Here is a 17,790-nt window from a genome sequence, read left to right on the forward strand (position 1 = left end):
TCAAGGTTCTTTTATCAATTTCAGATGCATTTTGTGGATAACTTTGATATTTGATATATTACAGGATATCATAATACCATGGTTTTCCATCTGCCTCTTCTTCCACACTATAACAATGTGCAGGAATTTCATATACTTGCATTTTGATTGGCATCATATCAACTTTCTTAGAAACATAGCAGCTAATGTAGCCAAAGCATCTGCCATTTGATTTTCCTCTCGAGGGAGATAATTGAAGGTGACTCTCTCAAATTATTTCACTAATTCGAGGGTAAAATTTCGGTATTCCAGCAATTTGGGATCTTTTGTTTCCCATTCTCCTCATAATTGATACACCACTAATGATGAATATTCGTATATTGTGAGAAATTTAATTTTCTTTTCTATGGTTTCTTTCAATCCCATGACACAAGCTTCATATTCTGCCATGTTATTAGTGCAAAAGAACTCCAGCCTGCTTGTGAAAGGATAATAAATATTTTCTGGAGAAATCAATACTACCCCAATTCCTCTTCCCAAAGCATTGGATGCTCCATCAAAATAAAGCTTCCAGGATTCATCATTCGTTATGACTTCTTCATTCATGGATATGCACAACAAATCTTCATCTGGAAAATTAAAGCTTAGAGACCGATAATCATTGGATACGCGAATGGCCAGGAAATCAGCTATGACACTTCCTTTTATCGATTTTTGGTTGACATATACAATATCAAACTCGGATAATAACATCTGCCATCTAGCCATTTTGCCTGTCAAAGCTGGGGATTCCATTAAGAACTTTAAAGGATCAAGTCTAGATATCAGCAAAGTGGTATGATATAACATGTATTGTCTGAGCCTTCGAGTAGCCCACACCAAGGCACAACATAATTTTTGTATTGGTGGGTATCGAATTTCACAATCAGTAAATTTCTTACTCAGATAATAAATGGCCTTCTCTTTTCTTCCAGATTCATCATGCTGTCCCAGTACACATCCCATCGAATTTTCAAAGACTATCAAATACAGAATTAATGGTCTATCATACACTGGTGACACTAAAATGGGGGCATTGGATAAATATCTCTTAATAATATCCAAAGTTTCTTGACATTCATCATTCCAGACTTTAGGATTGTTCTTTCGGAGTAATTTGAACACTGGATCACATTTGTCAGTTAACTGAGAAATGAACCGAGATATATAATTTAATCTTCTCAAAAAGCCTCGAACTTCTTTCTTTGTATTTGGTTGTGGAAGATCTTGAATTGCTTTTACTTTATCTAGATCAATCTCGATTCCTTTTTTACTGACTACAAATCCCAAAAGCTTCCCAGAAGTTACCCTAAAGTGCATTTAGCGGGGTTGAGCTTTAATTGATACTTCCTCAATCTAGGGAAAAGCTTTCTCAAATTTTGAATATGTTCTTCTTCGGTTCGGGATTTGGCAATCATGTCATCCACATATACTTCAATCTCTTTGTGCATCATGTCATGAAACAGAGTTACCATGGCTCTTTGATACGTTGCCCCTGCATTTTTCAATCCAAGTGGCATTACTTTGTAGCAGAATGTGCCCCATATGGTTACAAATGTTGTTTTTTCCATGTCTTCAGGGTTTATTTTTATCTGATTATACCCTGAAAAGCCATCCATGAATGAAAACCATGCATGTCCTGCAGTATTGTCCACCAGTGTATATATGTGAGGTAATGGAAAACTATCTTTCGGACTAGCTTTGTTGAGATCTCTGTAATCCACACACATTCGGACTTTTCCGTTCTTCTTTGGTACTGGTACTATGTTGGCTACCCATTCTGGATATTTAGCTGCCTGTAGAAAACCTGCATTAATTTGCTTCATCATTTCCTCTTTAATTTGCAAAAGCATTTCTGGTCTCATTCGTCTGAGCTTTTGTTGAACGGGTTTATATGCTGGACTGATTGGAAGTTTGTGCACCACTATATCTGTACTCCAACCAGGCATATCTTGATAAGACCAGGCGAAGATATCTCTGAACTCTTGGAGGAGATCTATTAATTCTTGTTTTATTTGGGCTGACAAAGTAGTACCAATTTTCACTTCTTTCATTTCTTCATTAGTTCCCAGATTTACATTCTCAACTTCTTCTTTGTGAGGTAAAATTTCTTTGTCTTCTTTTTCTACCAGTCTTAACAATTCAGTAGGAACATCACATTCTATTTCATCCTCACACTCATTGATTTCCTCCAGACATATAGGCCGCTCTAAATTTATCTCTCGATTAAATTTAGGAATAAGCATGCTATTAACATTGTGACACCTGCAAATTTAAGTCGAACATATTTCCGAAAGGATATAGTAAATTTATGAAATAAATGAAAAATAATGAATGTAAAGATGTAAAGAATTATTGCCATTTGAGAATTTTAAAGAAAACTTATTATATTTGATATTAGGTGAACTTAACATAATTTCCTTTACAAGATAACAAAAGGTTTTCGTATTCCTAGGCTAAAATATAAAAGATTAGTTCTGAGTATTACTCTGTGTTAATACTACAAACTACAGGGAGGTCTTCAGCAGCCCAATTGTTGAGTGTTTCTCCAGGAAAACAAGGACGAATTCCAGCCAAGTACTTGCCAATCTTGTTTTCATTCATGATCATGTTGATAAATAATCCTTCCATAGCTTCTTCAACTATGCTTTGATCTTTTGTCAACTTTTCTTCTTTAAAGGCCTCAACAAGCTGTTGTTCTACATTAACCGTTCTTCCTGATCTGAACGTGGTCTTCAACTGTGGGAAAAACATGTGTTCCCAAGGGATTTCTTCTCCTTTCAACCTTGCCTTTCTATCTTCGCATCTTCTTTTCATCTCTTTGTTCTTTTACTGAAAATTGGGCTTAAATCCAAGCCCAAAACGATCTTTCTTTATTTTTATACTTACAGGAACTGAACTCCCTTAAAGATTCTTTCCCAAACCTTTCCCAGTTTTAGCTCAAATGCCTAAAGTCTGTCGTACAGTCATCTTGGTGCAATCAGACAATCTGGGATGTGGAATTTTGCTTCCCTCAGCAATAAAGGTTGCATTAACAAATTCAAAAGCTCGGAAAGAGCATTCGAGGGCATCATCATTGGTTTCAATATACAGAACATCACTTGTTATAGATGCAATGATTTCTTTCTCAGCTCCTACGCATATTAGTTGTCCATCAACAACGAATTTCAATTTCTGATGTAATGAAGAAGGAACAGCTCCTGCAGAATGAATCTATGGCCTCCCTAATAAACAATTATATGTAGGGTGGATATCCATCACCACAAAGTCAATATTGTACACAACTAGTCCGATCAACAACGGTATTTCCATTTTCCCAAGCACCTCTTTTTGAGTGCCATCAAAAGCTCGCACTATATTCTGATAACTTTTCATGTGCGATTTATCCACCGGCATTCTTTGAAGTGTGACCAGAGGCATCAAGTTAAGAGCGGATCCATTGTCAATCAATACTCCTGGCAAAACATGACCATGACAATGTGTGGTAATATTCAAAGCTTTTAATGACCCCATTTCGCCTTCAGGTATTTCATCATCCGTGAACGTTATGTAATTGTCAGTGGCTATATGTCCCACAATTCTATCAAGCTTGTTGAGGGATATACCTTCAGGGATAAATGTTTGATTAAGCATTTTCATCAAGGCATTTCTGTGTACTTCTGAATTCATCAACAGATCAAGAATTGAAATTCTCGCTTGTTGTTTATGTAGTTGTTCAACCACACTATATTCGCTGTGTTTCAGAAACTTCAAAAATTCTTGTGCTTGTTTTTCTGTTACGGGCTCATTAACTGTTGGCGGGGATGCATCATCAAATACCTTTTGGGGTATCACTGTAGCTTTTTCCTTTGTTTTTACCTGTTCTGATGCATTTGATGTTTTGGGAGAGTAACATCTCCCACTTCTTGTAAAGAATCCGACTTCACTCACTGCTTTAGACGTCGAATCCACACTCTTTATTTTCTCTTCTGCTTTTTCCAGAGAAACATATCCTTCTACCATTGAAACATTGGTAGTATAATTCCAAGGTACCCTGCGGGTATCCTTATATGGAAAGGGTAAAGGATTCGTGATAACCACTTTCGACTTTGTTGGTGTAAGATTCAATGTAGATGATTTCACATTAATAATCACGGGATCACTTGTTCTCTGATTAGGTTTAGAATCTTCTGATGAGAAAACGTCATCTTCTCTTTTCCCTGGTTCTTCTTCAAAGAATTCTATCTCTTTGTTATTCATTAAATTTTGCACCAAATCCCTAAATTCAAGACATAGTTGAATTTTGTGTCCCTTCTCTTGATGATATTCACAATAATTCTTGCCTTCATTATGCTTTGGCCTAAATTCTTGTGGAATCATACCAGATAAGGAGAGTTGTTGAAATATCCAACCAAAAGGAGATTTAATCTCAGAAACTTCAGTTTTTGCTTTCTTTCTGTTCTCTTCCTGAATTGCGTTTACTTTTTTATCTCCATGATTTGGCAGTGGATGATTTGATGTAGTAGGTGAATTGAATTCTAACTTTCCAGTGTTGATAAAATTTTGGACCACCCTTTTAAATGCCAAACAGTTTTCAATAGAATGACCCGTAATTCTTTCATGGTAAACACAATGCGCTTTTACATCATACCATGGAGGGAATGGTGGTTGCATGGGAACCAACGGATAGGGCCGTATGACATCTGCTTTTAACAGCGAATCATAGATCTCAGCATAGGGTATTGGTAAAGGTGTAAAAGACAACCTTTCACTTTCCCTTCGAGATCCTCTGGATTCTACTCGATTAGTGTTTGTTTCTTCTTTCTTAACCATTGGCTGGGTTATTGTAACACTTTTCAAAGTATCTTTGTTATAAGAGTTTGCATTGTTGACTTCATTCTCTTTTTTTCGGTACATAGGTCTTTTAGAACTAGACCCCTCATTTGATTCAATTTTTCCACTTTTCAAGACATTTTCAATGAGTTCTCCAGAAATGACCAGATCTGCAAAAGTTCTGGTTGCATTCCCCATTAGATGACTTAAATAAGGAGCCTTTAAAGTATGGACAAACATTACTGTGGCCTCTTTTTCTGATAGAGGTGGCTGAACTTGGGCTGCTGTGTCACGCCATCTCTGAGCATACTGTCTGAATGTTTCATTATTCTTTTTCTCCAAATTTTGGAGAGTCCATCTATCAGGGACCATATCTGTCACGTGGCGGTACTGCTCTAGGAATGCCTTTGCCAGATCTTTCCAAGATCTAATGTTGGCTTTGGTCAGTTGAGTATACCATTTTAAGGCTGGTCCTGTCAAGCTATCTTGAAAGTAGTGAATTAAAAATTTCTCGTCTTTCATATGTCCTGCCATTCTGCGACAAAACATAGTAATGTGGGATGAAGGGCATGTGGTACCGTCATATCTCTCAAATTCAGAAACTCTGAACTTGATAGGGAGGATTAAGTCTTGAACCAAACTCAACTCGCTAGCGTCAAACCCATAGAATGACTCAGTTATTTCTACGGATTTCATTCGTTCTTCTAAGCTCTTGATCTGTCTGGTCAATTCTTCATTTACTTTTTCTTTCTCATTCAGCTCATTAAAATATGGGATTATATGCTTAGCATTAAAATCCCCTATTTTCACATCTGATATAAGTGGATTTTTGCTTGAAGATGCAGGATCCATTTGTTGATTTTCATGTGGTTTGGCCTCTTGAAGTGCTGATGTGCGGGCATGGATTTTTATAGGTGTAGTACCAGAGTGATAAATTGGTTTCGGTGGGAAACCTAGAGGATACATAGGTTCTTGGCCGAAAGATACATGATTTTCATGAATTTTTCCAATAATAGCCTATTTTTTGAGCATGTCTTCTATTTTCTGCATCATGTTGTCTTGTGAGTTTGCAATACTGGCTTCAATTTTCTCTAGCTTTATTCTCATCTCTGCTTGTTCTTTGTTATGTTGTTCCCCAATACGTTGTATTTTATCCTCCATGATTTTCTTAGTAGCTTGTATAGTACCGTAGTGATGTTGTATTTCTCGTTTGGCCAGAATAACTGCGATTGAAAATTATTTTTTAATTTATGAATGTTTATCTTAAATAAAAATTATACATAAAGAAAGTAATGTAATGAATAATGAATGTATGCAAAATGCATGTATGCAAAAGGTATTGATCCTCAAAAAGTTAACTGTCATAGAACAACTTCCATAGGCATACAAAAGTTTCTTTATAATAGTTCATAACTACAGATACGGTGTAGCTTTCCTATTAAGCTCTATAATTTCTTTTATCAACCAAGTCATCTTCTTTCCATATTTGGAAACTAGATCAACGTGATGCTTAATTATTTTTGCTTCAACAGCTAGCTCCCCAACATATCTGGCAACTTCGCTAATTTTTACCATGGCCTCGAATACCATATTGATTCTTTCTTCACTTCTTTCTACATAGATATTAGTTGATTTTTGCCATTGTTCATTATTTCCCTCGAGAGTCTGCTCTAACTGAGTGATTCTGACTTGACAACTGTGCAAAGTTCTTTCAAGATCTCTAGTGCGTCTTTGCAGTGAAGCATTCTCCTCATAACTTTCTTTAATATCACTAGGTCCTAGATGAACCTTTTCTTGAAATAAGGACTTTTCAAGTTGTAAAATATAAGCATTAAACTCTGAGTTTTTGTTTCTAGACTGATCCAGATCTTCTTCGAGTTTTGTTCGTGCTTCTTGCGTCCTTTGACTAAGCTTTTGGATTTGAACATTCTTGTATCTGCATCTTTGCATCCAATTGCTAGCCACTTCTTGCTCTACTTCAAGTATGGTGTTGAAACTTCTCTTCTCAAATTCCCATTTTTCTTTTTCAACATCGAACTATTCAATCCTTTGGCCCCTGACTTCAAGTTCAACAATTAGATTATTCATTTCAGATTCAAATCCCTTCAACATGGTATTTATCTCACCTTCAAATTTCTCAAGCATGTCGTTCTTTACCTCTTCTAATTCTTTGGCTCGATCCTTTTCTCTCTGCATTTCATTCATGATCTCGCGCCTTTCAGCTTTGTGCTTTATAATTCGCTCCCTTCTGTCAACCTCAAAATCCTCTATTTTCTACTTTCCTTTCTCAAAGTTTTTTAATAGACGACTATTCTTTCCTTTCAAATCTTCAACTCGGCTTTTCTTAATGTTCAATTCTTTGGTCATCTGTACTATTGATCTTCTCGGTCCTGATGCTTTCCGGGATTTGTATAGCTCATGGTAATTTTTCTTTAACGTTCTGAATTCACCATCAACTCTTTCTTTGTTTTCCCTCAGCATTGCACATTGTGCTGAATGAAAGTCAACGTCAACACCCAACATAGCTTTATCTCGTCTCATTTGCTCTAATTCTTTTGACCAACCTTCTCTTTCTATTTCAAACTCAGCTCTTAGGATTTCAATCTCTGATGGAACCACCTTAATGCGATCTTCCATAGAGGTCATTTTGGTCTGGTGGAGGAATATTTTCATTTTTCCTGAAAGATCTTCATTCCTCATAATCGGGAGTTAACATTTCTTTTGCCGCTTTAGCTCGAATACAAAAAGTTGTTTTCCAATCTGTAAAGGCCTCCATGATATTTCTTTTATAATTTTTGTTGTGGAATGCGAACTCAGACAAATGTAATCCAGTAGTGACAGGAACAAATTGACGACCTTCATACTGTCTTATAACCAAAAGTGGTGCATATCCGATTCCTCCCCATAATCCGAGCATCATCAACCAGTTGTAATCACCACATTTGTAAAAGAATTCCCTTTTGATTTTCCACGGGGCTCGCCAAACAATGTCATTGCTTTGCAGATTTCGAAAGACAATGATCCACATATCTTTCGTAATTTCTTTCGGCCATTCTTGCTCTAGAAATTCTTTCAATTCTGAGTAGTCCGTACTAAAACGCCAGTATGAAACCTTTTCTGTTCTTCAAAAATGGCTACGGATCCAGACATATAACAATTGAGCACATCCTGAGAATCGTCCACCTTCTAGCCTTCTGCAAGGGTTTAACGATCTGAAAGTCTCTGCTAGAATTGCAGAAGCAGGATTGACCCTTTTTGGTAGCTGCTCAAACAAATCTACTACTGCAACTTCGATATATCTCAATACTTTCAGGAAAATGACCATACCATATATACCCAGAGCAAAGAGATCGAATCATACTTTATCATCTGGATGACTCTGAATAAGTTCTTTAATGTTGGTCCAAGCAATGCCTTCGCTTTCGCCCTTTTGTTTTGTGCGGGATACCCATTCCTCTCGTACTCCAGCAATCTTTGCTAATTTAACTCGAAAAGGTTGAGTTTTAACTTACCTTGAATAAATTCGATTTTCCTAGGCCCCTTCTATATGTAGCAAAGTTGTATATTCTTCAATAGTAGGAACCAAATCCTCCTTATTGAAAGTGAAACAATTATAACTAGGATTCCAGAATTGAATCAGGGCTCGAAGCAAGTCATCATCAACTTCTACATAGAGCAAATACGGGATGTCCCCGTAAGTCTGATAAAATTACAACTTTTTGTTTGAGTCCCAACTCTCCCACATGCCTCGCAAATCATGTATATCATTTCTTTTTAGAGAAACTGGAGCATAACTGGCTAACTCAGATACATAGTCATCTTGCAGACTATCTCCCCCTTGTCTTTGTAAGTTCTCAGCCCACTGTCTTACTTCTGAGTTTGGAACTATTTGATTTGAACACTTTTTATCCATAGATGAAGGTTTTCCAATGAGACACTTAACACTAAGATCAATACCTTTAATCCTGTATGATGATATGCAAAAATAACAGAACACATAAAAAGAAATGATTTAGTTCGCATAGTAAAGAAGTAAAAATTAATTTAATAACATCTATCCAAATATTTCTAATTAAACATGCTTTCTACATGGCATACTTAAAAAATTTAAATTTCCATGTAATTTATTTAGCAAGAAAATAAATAAATAAATTAAAAGGAAAAAGTTAGAAATTATTTCTCCTTTGTGTACACCTATTTTGGACAAAATTTCGGCATGACTTCAGATCAGAAGAGTTTCTAAGGTTTACTATATGTAGAGTTTTAGTTCTAAGAGTAAAGGTACCCGAATTGTCCTTGTTAGTGCCCCTTGGGCTACTAACCCTCAATCCTAGTCCATCACAGACTAAAGTGGATCGAGTTCAATTCGAGGAGATACACTTCTCTATGCCTGACACGGAGAATAAATTCTCACGAAGACATAGAGCATATGAACCCCGAAAGCTACTTGCTAGGTCTGACACGGAGAATAAATTCTCACAAAGACGTCGTTTTCACTCCCACTTAAATGGGACAAGCTTGAATATAAAGCTTATGTTATGTAATGCAAGTGACGTATGTGAGGAGAAATGTTCAAACCTTTGACAAACAAATAAATAATGAAATTTAATACTTGAAAAATAAAAATAATGTACATATAAATATTATGAAAATAATAAGTATATATAAAAATTTTGAAAAGAAAGAATTATAAATTAAATATATGAATTTTTAATTTCTAATTAATAGAGACAATTTATAATTGATTTTAAAAGCTTGACCAGTCCCCAGCGGAGTCGTCAAGCTGTCGTAACTGGTTTTCGCCCGGGCACGAAATTTTTAACTTTGTGGGAAAAATAAAACTAATAAATAAATGATTTTGATTTAAAATATATTTTGGGAGTCGCCATTGACCTTTTTGAGTTAGGTAGGTCAAATACCTAAAAACAATCTTTTAAAATAGTTTTTAATAAAACATAATTTAAAAGATAAAATTGATCTGCGTATAACCAAAAATTTTAGTAAAACATGATTCGTGGTCGATTATGTTTATGGAAGGATTAGCACCTCTATAACGCCCAAAATTGGTACTTTATTAATTATAAATTATCTCTATTATATGGAAATTTAAAAATTCAAAGATATATTTAATTCATAATATTATTATTTCAAATTTATAATTTCATGAAAATATATTAATTTAAATATAAATAAGATATTTATTTATTTAGAAATATCAGAAAAGAGCTTCTAGGTGCTTTAAGACAACTCTTTTCTTTAATAATAAAAAAATAAATATTAATAAAAAATTAATATATATTTTACAGGATAAAAAAATACCAGAAAACGGAGTTCTAGGTACTTTAAGACATTCCTTTTCTTTAATATTATTAAAATAGGAAAATAATTTATATAAAGGATTAAAAAGTAAAATAAAATATATATTATTTCTTATATATATATATATATTTATAATAATATTTTAAAAATAGTGATAATAAACATATAAAATTAAAACAATAACTAAAATAGATGAAATTAAAAATAATAAACTAATAATTTAAATTAATGACTAAATTAAAATATATTAAAATTAAATATCTAATTTACAATTAATTTATTTAAAATTTCAGTGTCTAATCATGATATTTTACATATTTATTAATTTAGTGACTAAATTAAAAATATATTAAATTCGAATATTAAATTAAAACAAATTAAAACATGCTGGAAATGATTAAAATATTAATTAATAAAGTTACTAGGGCTAAATCGGTTATTTACCTAAAATATATATTTTATGTTAATGACTAATTTATAAATTAAATAAAATTAAGAGATCAAATTAAAAAGATCATAAATTTGATTCAGTGACTAAAATATAAAATTACAAAGCTGATGGACTGCGGACGAAATTTAACCTTTAATTAATTACACACAGACCCCTCCCCAAAACGGCGTCGTTCGGGGAGGGGTGTTTAAGCCCCAATATTACACGGCCCTAAGGCCATTTTTTCATTTCTTCTTTCCTTCTTTCTCTCTAAAAGCCGAGAGAGAAAAATTCTCTCTGGCTTCTTTCTAGCTTCCCTCACCGAAGGGAAGCCGGTCATCGGCAGGCAAGCTGTATACCGCCGCCGGCCACCGTCTCCGGTGGCCGGAAAGTTTTGTTTTACATGAAAATAAAGGCCTTCTCCTCCTAAGGCCAAATCTGGCTTTAGTTTACCCTAAAAAACTCCTAATCATAGTAAATCTAAGAAAATACTTTTGGTATTTTCTGTTCTCTGGCGATGTTTGGCTTCCGGCGATGATCGAGGCTCCAAGGGTAAGTTTCCTTTCTTCTCTCTTTTTTTTTTAGTTTCTTTTGTTGCTTCCTCTTTGTCCCTTCCTTTGCAGGTGGGTCGAGGCTTTTATAGCCTCGACGAGATGCGTCTCGGACCGGTCACAAGAGTGACGGTCGGTGAGTCACCAAACCTATGGTGGTGACACACCAAAAACAGGCGACGTGTGCGCTGTAATGGATCTTCTGGAAACTTTGATGGGCATCGTGGCAGCGGCAGAGCGACATGGAGCAGCTGGAAGTAGAAACGGCGTCGCGTGGTCCCTAGGGTATCATCACCCTAGGGTTTGTTCTGGATGTGTGTGGGCCGTTGGATCTCTCAGATCCAACGGCTGTGATGCTGAGGCGGCTAGGGTACTGAGATGGAAAACTAATCTAGATTTAGGGTTTAACTGGGTCATCTGGATCTGGGCCACCATGTTTGGGTAAATGTTGGGCCTGATGTATGTAATAATATTTATTAATAATAAAATAAAAATAATGATAAAAATAATAATAATAATAATAATTATAATAATATAAATAATATTCAAATGAAAAAAATTAGTATCTTCAGATTTGGATTCATTCAGTTCGATTTTATGATTTTTAATTGTTCACTTTCTAAATTTAACATTTAAAAAAAGTAAGATGAATGCATAAAAATAAAAAAAATTGGTATTTATTTAAATTTGTAGGTGGGTTCTACTCGCCTGGTAGGGCGGTCAGCTTTATTACGAAGTTAGCGATTTTCTAGGTTTAGTGGGGAGCCAGCCATTAGATTACCCATCAAATGATCCTTTTCTGTTTTGGATTATATTGTGGGAATTTTTCTTTCTTCGCTCTTTTCCAAAAATTCTAGGTTAGGTTTGTTTTTAGATAATGATTTAGTTTCTAAATTCATAAAAAATAATATTGGTAATGCTACAAGTTTATTTTTTTTAAATTTGTCTCGTAATGAATTCAACATGAATTTGATTTAGATTATTATATTTTTCTTTTTTGATTCGGTTTGATTTAGAACAAACGGGTTTTATAGAAAAAAATCGAACCGTAATATGAAAATTCAAATCGATTTAAATCGCATAATTCGATTTCATTACATAAGATTTTAGTAACATGTCCAGGAAGCTAATCAAACAAGAACTACGATGCTCTTCCAACCTTTCATTCTTATTTTACCCTATGCCTCACACGACGAGAATATCAGAATATGTGTGTGTGTGTATTTGACCACATGTGATGTTCCTCTCATATTTAGACATGGTTTTGGGACATAATCATCTATGCACACTTACAAAAAAAAAAAAACTGAACATGCCTATGTATAGCACAAATACTGGTATCCCATACTCCAGCAAGCCCAAGTGAGATATGGAACAAAACACAGATATTCATCAATCCTAGGGTGTTTCAGAACTTTTTTTCAAGTAAAGAACAATGCACAGTTATTTCAGAAAGAAAAAAGGTCAAACAAAAGATGAAAGTTCCATTCGTCGAAGAATTCATTAAAGTGTAAAAAAGAACAAACTCCTCAAATCTACCACCTTTGTTTCTTATTAAAAAGAAATCCCACCATTCAGATAATAATATTGAGAATGCTCTTTTCTAGTCTCTATAAAAAGATTCAGAAAAGCTAGAAAACTACTCCTCCAAACCCCCATGGGGAAAAAAAATTGCGACAACGGTTTAAGCTTAAACCACAACATGCCTTATCTTTTTCGTCTTTTAAGGACCGAGTTTTGCAGGAGGGGCAGTGCAGGACTAAAACAGATCCCAGATGTTTTCCAGTCTTGCAGTCTCATTAAGAGAATTAATAGGATGAAGCCTTTAGTTATTCTCATAGTAAAGAACCCGTCTTTTAGCCTTAAAATGCACATAACGGAAGAAACCAATCTCAAATGTTTAATAATATAGCAGGCAACGGAAGACATCGATTAAGAAAGCAGCACAGCGTGCACCTAATCCTCCGAACAATACAGAACGTACCAATGAACTTGGAAGTAAAAGCGTTACGTGTCTGGTGGTATGATGTAGACAGAATCTACATTTTTCAATGGAAGTGAGTAGATAGCCTTATTGTGTCCCGATCTAGAATTGACAAGTACTGATGTTCTTGAGTTATAAGTTTGGCTGCAACAAAGATAAGAAAGAAATAAGATTAATAATGGACTTAAAAAATGGATAAATAATATACTTAATGAAAAGGAAAGAAATGAAAGAGATGGCTGCGGAATTATGAAGATGTTGGTGGCCTTGATGGAAGATGTTGATGGAGTTGAAGTTGAAATGGAGATGGTGATGTATCTCAAGCACGCAAGAAACTATGCTAGGAAGCACAATCCCAATCTTCACAAACTTGCTTGAGGGGTGGTGAAAGTGTCTTCAACCCACTAGATATAAATCTAGGAATTTAGGAATCAAGGTGGAAGGATTGATGCCACAAGTATAAGGAATTATACTTGCTTAATCAATAAAAATCACAAAGTACTTTGAAGAGAGATTAAACTCACAAAGGTTTGTTTATATTATGAATGAGATGAGTACAAATGATGGCAAGCCTCTCAATTTATAGGAAATAAAAGGGTTTTGTCTAATGGTTACATATTGTTTCGGCTATATACATGTCTCTAAGGAAGGTACATAATGATTGAGTTGAATGGATGAGTCCTTTGGCTTGGTGTTGGTTCGGCTAACCCTTCACAAAGGGGCTTGATGTTTCGACAATGATGAGGGAACATCTCCCTTGACCGAATGGTATATGCTTGTTCATCTTGACGACAAAGACATCTCCCTTGGCCGAATAATGATGTACCTCCTCAAATTGGCGCCAAAGCTCTCATGTGCAAGGCATGTGGTTGTGGTCGAATAGGCATAAAGCTTTATCTCATGTCCCTTGGTGATTTAGGCCTCCAATGGTTGTATCTCTTCACCAACGTGCTCCTTGATGAAAGAGCATCTTCATGGGCAACATCATTTATGAAAGGTCACAATGTTTGGAAAAGTAACCTTTCATGTTTGAGCTAGTTCTAGGGTGAATGAGCTGGAGGTGAGCTGGCCATAGTTGAGTTGTAACATGGTAAACGTATGGCAGCTCATTGTGAAAAGGTACCTCTTGAGGTGGCAACTATTCGCGAAAAAGTACGATTTCACAAAATTTGACTTGGGATATATATAAAGTGTCCTAAGTGATGATGATGATGGTGCAGCTCTCCAGCTGAATTGAAGTCATTTTGTAGCTCAAATCTTCAGCTCAATCCAACTATGAGCTCACGGGTCTCCGGACAACTTTTCACCAATTGTTCCTTATGCTCTCTTAAACGTCCCCATGTAAGTTTCCTTGCCTTTGCTTTCTCTGTTTAGCTCCAAGATAGCTCCCAAGTTGTGGCTGAATATACCTACAGGCATAACATAAAGAAATAAATTAAGTATATGAACTATAAGATAAAGATGTGTACTATAGTTTATAATAATAACTTGTATCTCACATAGTAATGAATAAGTTATCATCATTATAACTATAGATGTAATATATGTATATGAATATAACCATATTATAGCATATGAAATTAACATCAATATGTATAAAGATAGAAAGTTTTGTCCCTTGAAAGGTTGGAATAGCCAAGTTAAACATGATGCTGAATTGGATCACATCATGGTATCACAATAAGCTTACAAGAGAAATACAAGTAAAACCTTAGTTATTGCATTATGGATCTTTCTTTAGTAAATAGAGTGATACACCATACGAATCTGCCACTTAAAAACAAAATGATAAAAGCATGTTTTACTCACAGGTCTAGCATCTGGCAAATAACTAATTTGGAAGTCTTCCTCCTTTCCATGGCCATTCTTCATCATTGAAGCTGAAATATTTACTAAAGTCAACACCTAAGAATCAAAGTATTGACATATTGAAACTTGGAATTTTCTCAGGTAATTATCATGTTCTGAGCAGGATATCTTTTGCCTATTAAGAAACAATACGGAAGCTTACATATGAAAAGTGCATTAGCAGGAATATAAGACAATTTATGGCTCTTGCAGTCTAAAATCTAAAAAGTTGGCTGCCAGTTTCATGTTGACAAGGTGCAAATGCATATCTCCAAGAGGCAAAGATAACAATTAATGTTTATGGAGCATCAAACACCATAATTCATATGCATTCTTCATTCAGACAAAAATGGAATTGAAAATGCAACAGTTTAGGAACCATCTTTTGTTATACAAAGAGAAATAAAAGTTGCAACCAAAGGAGCTCCATGAGCCAAAAAGGCAATAAATTAGGATAGAGAAGAGAATGCACGATGACTTACGAATTATTTATGCTCTCCTTAATCACAGACTTCTTGAGGTGGTACAACAAATTAATTGAAATGAAAATGGAATCTGCCCTTGCTTTGATGTTAACAGAAAAAAATTCAATCTTCAATTAGTTCTGTGAAACTACAACTGCATGAAGCAAAAGAAATTATCATTTTTTTTAAAATCTGTGTTTATACTTCAATCAAACTGGCCCTTTTCAAGTCATCATCCTGATTTAAGCTTCATTAAAACCCATTGCAAAGAATCCAATTGTGTTGAGGAAAAAGGCGGTATCCGACTTCTAACCACTGCCATTATCATCTTAGCCTTACTCAGTTGCCCATTTTTCAGAAGGCCTTGAAGCAGTGAATGAATAATATCCACATTTGGAAACCAATTCTTGCTCATGCAGTCTTTACACCTTGTATAGGCCAAATTGTACTCCCCTCCCTTGCAGAGATAATGAATCATGGTCTGAAAAATCTTAACATTGGCCTTGTATTCACTACGACATTCTAGAGAAGAATAAACCCTTTTAGCCATTTCAAGATAACCAGCCTGGCAAAAACCTTTGATTACCAAATTGTATGTGACCTCATCACGGTCTATCCCAATTTTCAGCATCAAATGTATCGTATCATTTGCTTGCCATGCCCGTCTCCTATTAGTCAAGTACTGGATCCTAACATTAAAAGTTGTAAGATTAGGTCTGCACCCCTTATACACCATGAGATTCAACAACCCATTCCCAATCTCGCTCCGGTTTCTTTTATAAGATGCCGATATAAGAGTTGTGTATGTAATAACATCTGGCTTTAATCCCAGCTTTTCCATCTATACCATGAACAAATATGCACTATCCAGAGAATCCATTTCACACAATGCTTTGGTATATTGACTGTATATGAATCCAATTCAATATCGAATTTTTATTTTGCATTGGTAACAAACTCCTCTGTAAATCTTATATTACGAGTCTGAATCATAACCTTAAGCGCGGTATTGAAAGATTTAACAGTTCTCTTACACCCATATAAGTTCATATCATAAAAAGTATCAATAGCATGCTTTACCATCCTAGCCTTACCATACAACATTATAATCCTCATAATGAAGCCTTCTCGCCTTCCCTGTGGAAGAGTTTTCTGGTGCTCGAGTAAATAAATGCTCAGTGTAATCAAAGCGACGTGCCCCAGCTAATCGATCAACTATATCTTCAAATACAAACCTGTTTTCGATGACAAATTTATTGTGGGCATTAGCCTTGAATAAAGCAAATAGCTTATCAGGGTCCCTTTCAGCTTTAAGTTTGGAAAGGGCACTTTCTTGTAAAGGTATTGTCTTTGGTGTCTGCTTTGAGCAAGCCACTGATGTACTAGTTTTCGACGCGATGGCGGAGGGTACGACAGCAGCTACATGACAGAATCTGCGAATTGGTCGCAGAGGAAACATGTTCCAATATCTTCTCACCCATAAGACACCAATGTAACCAAACCCTTTTCACCCATTTCAACAAAACAGAGAATCCCGGAAACATGAATCCAGCCAATGCACAAAAACTCTAAGAGGACTTTCATCAAACATAGTATGACCAGATATAAAAAAAACATTTCTTCAAGTCAACATCATCAACAAGTGCAAAGAAGCACGACACCCAAATATTGAAAATAGAACCAGGTGCACTATCTTGAATAACTAGAAGAACCCAGACACTAGATCACCCAAAATCTTAAAATTATCGGGTGCTAAGTATAATCCAAAGAAGTAAACTTTTCCTTCGATCAAGAACAAAGACTTGAAGAGGATAAGTATATTGAAACAAAAAGAACAAGTTATAACGGATCTGAAAGAGAGCTGGCCATTGCTTTCTGCTGGTTGTTGAGGATTTGAGGGGTAGGAGGTGGGGCATCTGAGGTTTAAGTTTTGCCATTTTAGTTGGGGAAACAAATTATGATTAGATTTTTGAGTAATGAACTATGTTTTGAAAATCGAACCGAATCGGCCGGTTCAACTGGTTTAATCGGGAATTATTGTCTAGTTCGGTTTAATTTAAACCGGTTGAACCGCTACTAGTGAATCGGTCAAAATCGTTGAATCGTTCGAACCGGACCGACTAAAAATCGGAAAAAATTTAAAAAAAACCGGAAATTTTGTTTTTTTTAAAAAAAATTAAACCAAACGTCGTTTGTTAAACGAGCCAAGTCGAACTCGAGTATTGCTGAGCTCGACTCGAACTTGAAAACTTTAAAAGTAAGCTCAACTCCACTCAAACTCACAAGTTAAAAATTATCAAGTTCAACTCGAACTCGAAATATAATATTGAAACTTAAACTCAAAAAGGCTTGAACTAAAAAAAA

General features: G+C 35.2%; 1 pseudogene; it reads right to left on the minus strand.

Moving 5' to 3' along the window:
• Positions 1–15,453: 15,453 nt before the first annotated feature.
• On the minus strand, positions 15,454–17,285 carry LOC120193115 (annotated as a pseudogene).
• Between the last annotated feature and the right edge of the window lie 505 nt (positions 17,286–17,790).

This window comes from Hibiscus syriacus, unplaced genomic scaffold (genome assembly GCF_006381635.1).
Source record: "Hibiscus syriacus cultivar Baekdansim isolate YM2019G1 unplaced genomic scaffold, ASM638163v2 tig00116989_pilon, whole genome shotgun sequence".
Lineage (NCBI taxonomy): Eukaryota > Viridiplantae > Streptophyta > Magnoliopsida > Malvales > Malvaceae > Hibiscus > Hibiscus syriacus.